This window comes from Hetaerina americana, unplaced genomic scaffold (genome assembly GCF_022747635.1).
Source record: "Hetaerina americana unplaced genomic scaffold, ioHetAmer1.1.p SCAF_1368, whole genome shotgun sequence".
Classification (NCBI taxonomy): Eukaryota; Metazoa; Arthropoda; class Insecta; order Odonata; family Calopterygidae; genus Hetaerina; species Hetaerina americana.
This window is the reverse complement of record NW_027286479.1, coordinates 3,916-10,000: the sequence shown is the minus strand read 5'-3', so window position 1 is coordinate 10,000 and position 6,085 is coordinate 3,916. Positions and strand designations below refer to the sequence as shown.

General features: G+C 35.4%; 1 long non-coding RNA gene across 1 annotated transcript in view; it reads right to left on the bottom strand.

Moving 5' to 3' along the window:
• The window catches only part of LOC139686254 (uncharacterized), a 3,418-nt gene extending 554 nt beyond the window's left edge, over positions 1-2,864 (bottom strand). The window contains exons 1-2 of the long non-coding RNA XR_011700344.1: positions 2,522-2,864; positions 2,210-2,317 (exon numbers count right to left, since the gene is read on the bottom strand). This is a non-coding gene — a long non-coding RNA (uncharacterized lncRNA). The remainder of the gene's footprint in view (positions 1-2,209; positions 2,318-2,521) is intronic.
• Positions 2,865-6,085: the final 3,221 nt, after the last annotated feature.

Here is a 6,085-nt window from a genome sequence, read left to right as displayed (position 1 = left end):
AAAATACAAAAAATGAAGATGTAGAGAGTAATGCTGATCTGAGGAGGTAGGTGAGAGGAGAGCAGAATGGAGAGTTGCAACACAACAATCTCTCAATCAATAAAAACTGATAATGATTACAAATGGTGAAAATAATAATTAATTTTTCTATAGAAACGGTCAACTTTGAGAATAATTTGAAGAGTAGTATGTAGGGCCCCATTCATATCCTACCTTCAGCATAAGATTTGAGATTAGTGCATGCAAGAAATCATTCTCAAATTAACTATTAAGCACTATTGAACTGCCATGAAAAGAGGTAAATGAAATTTATTACAAAATATTAGAAAGAAAAATTATACTTTGAAGAAAGTCGTATAAAATAATACCCATTTTTTTATTTTTAGTGAACAATTTTCTGCCATTAGTGGAATGAATTGGAAGAGAGCTTTTCAGAATTCCTTGCAGACTATACACCTGACTCATCGAAAAATTTCTGAAGGTTTTCTTTGAAAGGTGAGATCATAGACATCACAATGACAGACACTATGACAAATAGAAGCACTAAGTTGGAAGGGAGGGGTGAATCAATCAATAATAATTAGCTTAATGCGGGCCTAATGGCTGGAATAGTCACCTTTGACATTAGATGGCTATTGTCACCCAACATGCCGTACTTTCCTTGGTGAGAGTTGATCACCAATTGGGTTGGGGCATCATCTTAACTGACTTTTTTAATTTAAGGTTTTTTATATATATTTTAGATAAGGGAAATGCTATTTTCCCTATACTGTGCATTGAAATACTGCATACAAAATTTTTATTTATTTCAGTTTGAGTTTGGTTGAGTGCCCAAAGACATCGTAATATTTTAAAACAAGACCTTCTCTGGGATCATTCTATATGCACAGCAGTATATATAAAAACTTTAAATCTCTCCTCATAAAGAAGAAGCTGATAATTGATAATCATATGTTATCAACAATGAGAGATACTATACAAATTTATTTTAATATATCATCCTTTAAGAGGAAGGTAAAAAAACTATGGATCATGAACACCATTAGTACAAAAAACTCATTTATAAACAGAACAAATTATTGACTGAAAGTGAAAGATACACTCAATAATATGAGACAATACTATTAAGTCAAAGTAATCATGATCAAGTTTTTAATATGCATATTAAGTCTGCACTTAATCTTCCCATCAAACATTGACCTGCTTTTCAAAAAAGTAGTATATAATTGAATACCTAGTAACTTCAAATTTATCAATAATACTCATATCAAACAGGCCATGTCTAATTCTCTAGCTTTTTGGAGAGGCCATATGGTTATGATTCAGGTGACAGAAATGTAAAATAATACAGGAAGGCACAATATTAGAAGCCTCCTTTTCCCCAGGAAAGATTCAAAAAAGGTAATCAATTCTATTTTCTCTCTGCCCTTTGGTTATTCACAGGAAATGCCATCAATGTTCCTCCGTCATTACAAATTAACATGAGGTGATTTTCCGTGAAATGGCTATTTAATTAATGAACAGTGGTTGTACAAGACTATTAGAATAACTTACAATGAATGATTAATAGGAGAGGCTTCAGTCTAAATGATTATCTACCAAAATTGTGAACTTGGAAATATTTTCCCTTTATATGACAAATCAAAACAGCATCATTACGGATAAAGCTCCGTTACTATGAAGTTTGGAGTATTAGGGGTGAGGGTGTGCCGCCCGCCGAGCACCGGTGTGCGCGGGGTTATCGCACTTGTACTTGCAGGACGTTCGCTAGCCAGCCGATCTCATTAATATTGTTGCATATTGAGTATGCAACATATAGAAAAGATTTCAGCTATCAGAGTCGAAAATATATTCAAAATAATTATATATTTCAGCAGGAGCAATATAATTTCATTCCACATTTTTGGGAGGTGGATGAAGTATGTATGATCTAGTGCTTTCCCGGCGTATCAGCTTCATGAAGTTTTCTCGAGTCACCAGGTCCGAGGTGACTCATCTGACCTGAGGACAATGCTCAAGTTGAGCTTCGAAACGCCGGCCAACATGGAACCCCTGAACCGGTGGAAGACATACGCAAACTTCATACTAATGGGATTCGGATGTTTATTATGACGCTTACAAAATTAAGGAATCGTTAATATAAAGAGTGAAGGAAAAAATAACTCAATTATTGTAGCATATCATGCTAATATTTGAGGCGACGACTTACTGCTTGTGGCGTATTCAATACTCCTATAGAATAACCAATAGGTATGCAAGCCCCGACGTTGGTAACAAATCCACACAAGAAAAGCATAAAGGTCCATTCTTCTTTTCTCTGAAAAGAAATAAATATTCTAAATCATTTGAAATTATCGTGTTTTTAACGCGTGTATCAGAAGATCAACGCTTATATCCGCACCAATATCTACGCGCAGACATCTTATTACTATATTAACAGTATACAACGGTAAAATTATACTTGACATTCTAATTTTGATCATTATAAAGAATGAAACTCGAGATACACTTTCTTGCTCACCTTATTTTGCAAGGCTAATACTTTCGTCGGCTCAGCTGTGTGAGATGCGCCCACGGAATTTTTCGAAACACTCAGTTCCTTCCCATTATTTAACAAAAATTGCTGCTGAAACGCGCTCAATGAACCATGTGTCATGCAGTCTTTAAACTGATCAAATTTTTTTGGCGAAACCATGTTGGTTGAGGAATAGTTGAGCAAATTATGGGGAGGATACTTGAGCAATTTATTTGGGAGTCGAACTGAAGCGTTTCTGAGCCACTTCCCGAACTTATTACCTGGTACTTTGGACGAAATTGCAATCTTTCACGCGGAGTTTATGAGTCCGCTTATGTATCAGTCCCCTTCTATTCCTCCATGCTCGCGAATGACACCGGAGTGCGCTTGCGCCTTCATTAATACGCTCGCGCGGACGCTTGCCTCACCACACTTTCCCGCTCGTTCGTACACTGATTCTGTTTAATTGGATGCCGATTTCAGTTGGAAAAGTCAAGACCTCCGCTGAATCACGGACAATTATACACCCCCCAGTAATCAATTACGCAATTCGGTACCAGAAATAGGGAGAATTATGATTTTTTCTGACGACATAATGTATTATGCCAGCGAAAAAAATCAATATCAGGTTTACGCAGATACATTTTTTGGATAGGTAGGTACCTTGGTTAACAATTGTAAGAGGCAATAAATTAATTGTTATTTACCGCTCACCGATCATCAACCCACATTTTCTGCATTCATACCTTGACAATGACATTTAGAAGCCATAAACCTAAACTTGAACTTGCTGATAAGGATACTCGAAAAAATCTTTAGGCGAGTATACAATTCTGAAGTTCCAATTCAAAGGGCGGCAGTAAAGCTTCCGCGAATCAAAAAAAACATACTTGACAAAAAATTCATACTTAAAATATTCGTTAAAATATCAGTTCGACGGTAGCAAAATCTTAATTATTTTTATTTCATTTCAGTGGAAAAAGTAAAAAAAAGACCTTTGATAAAATACTTGTACATATTTGCGTGAACTGCTTTTCAAAAACTGCTATTCCACGAGTTCTACATAGGGAGAATCAATGTTCACGGTAACTGATAAATTCTCCGTTAGTGCCGCCTGCTTATTGCAATCTCTCTTTTATTTTCCAGACATAATATATTCTATTGCATATGCATCATATCCTATTAAGGCATTAGTGACATTTCTCCATTAAATGAATTAATGTTTCTAAATATGAAATAACTGCTGCCAAGGCAATTCGATTTAATCGTCCACGTCGTCTCGCTCCTCGTTATTTACCCCCTCGAGCCAATCAAGCCATTCAAGATAAATTCGCTGAATTTGCTCAAAGGTAACGAAGATTTAGTTATCACCTGGTAATCCGATATGTACATTTAACCGAAAAACTAAAGGCACGCGCTCTGAAAATGTACGTTTAGAGATCATGTGAATGTTATCGTACGTGCCGGCAGAATATGGAAGCCTTTGAGGTAATAATAATAATACGTCTAATTCAAGCTTCGGTGCTGACCTACCAAGAACCAATTGTCCCATTATGGTTGATAGGTTGATGAAGAATGATTTCTACCCCTCTTGAGTCTCTTAAGAGATAAAGAATATCTTGGAGAACCGACAAAAACATATTCTAAGATTCATAGCCAATATTGATGTTACCAAGCAATTTAACCAATGCATATTTACTTAAATGCTTGGTAGTTATTCTAGTCTTTGGTGGAAACCATAGTTCTATATCGTTTCACTGAATAAAAGGATTTTACGAAAGACGTTGTGTTTATGATAGCTTTCCTTGAAGAAATTTACCAAAATTGAGAGCAGTCATAATGCCCAAAAACATCTCCCTCCCAGAAAGTATTTTATCGAAAAATACAAATTGCCGACGCCAAAAAAAATTTTGAAGCCACTCCCTCACTGGAACAGGAAATTTTAGGGCAGACATGGGGCAGAGCATAAACCACTCCAACTGATCACTCATGGAACTGCATAACAATGACGTATCACAACCCTAGGAAAAAAGACTCTCCGACCAGCTCGGAGTTCCACTACTTGTATAAAGTTCTGAGTCTATGACATTCAAATCTCTTCACTTAATGAGCTTACAAGTTAAAAATTAAAGAAAATTCCACAAATGCCAACATGTCATAGTTTTGCACACAAGAAAAAAGCCATGAACATATGCTATTCCTCTCATCCTTAATTAAGGTCACATTCTAACAGGTCTGCGCATAAAATTTGTTGGCATCAAGTTTATGCAACAAACTACAATTTATTCACTTCAGTATTTCCACTAGTAAGAAATTAGTAGTCTTCCTACCTTGTACTCTTTCACCTCAATCAATTACAGGCCCAAAGAAACCTCACCCTCTGTTCCATTGCAAGTAGATGATTTAACAGAAATAATAAAACTTCTTGATGAGCTCAATATTTGGCTCATTTTAGTTCCTTCCCCCCTGGAATCCCACAGTTTTCATTCTAAAATCAAATCTAAATACCTTCATCCATTCCTTATGAGCACTTACCATAGACCATAGACGTAATCCACCAAGAAAAACAATCTAATAAGTTTCCACATGTGAAAACTAAATTGAAAATTCACCCTAGGCATGTTTAGATGTGCATTGGAATCATTTGACTTGGACTAAGTCCACCAGCAGTAAAAAATTATTTCATCTTTATCTTTCCCCAGAGATGTATTAATATGCATAGTTCAGTGCCCAATTCCCGTTGACAATAAAAGACTAAGATAAACAAAAAATTCAAACATAAACTAACAATTCACATGCTGGGATTAAAAAGCCCAACAAATAATATGCAAAAGGCCTAACAGAATCAATCCTATAACTGACATAACCCAATACCCTACATCAGTGCCCAAAAAAAAATGCAACCCTTTGGAGTCCATCTGTGAAGGAATACTGAAGAGGGTAATTAGAGACATCAAGTTTTATTCTTTTGGCACTATTTTCCCTTCAGGGAAAAATATTCAATAGATGCCAATCATTGTGACACAATGTAAAGTTTTTAATTTTTCTTCCCACTCTGTTACCTGTATCGGAGTAGGAGCATGTGGAATACTATTGTCAGTCCCTCAGAGATCCTTTCCACAGGAGGCTGGCCAATGTACCATCATTAGGAGAGTGATGAAAGGAAGGAAATAAAGTATATGGATCTGAAAATGAAGAAAAATGGAAAGTGATAAAAATGAAGAATAATTGTATTTACTAATGAACGAGTTTACACTTTCTCTTGATACGCATGTAAAGACAAAATGAAGTTTATTTCCAGTGAACCATCACACTGACATAAAAAATAGATTCGCACCACTGATATATTAAAAAAATACATAAATATGTACAACATCTCAATAGTCAGTGTGGTTTGATAATATTCTCATTAAAAGGTCTCCCCTTAAAAAAGTTACTTACTCCAGTGCCTCAAGAATAAAGGTAAATATGTTGGGAAAAATACAAATGATATGTAAATTTTGCAGTACAAGAGTCAAACTGTAGATAAAGTTAATTTGATCGTTTTTCTTAATCTAAATTGACAGTAAA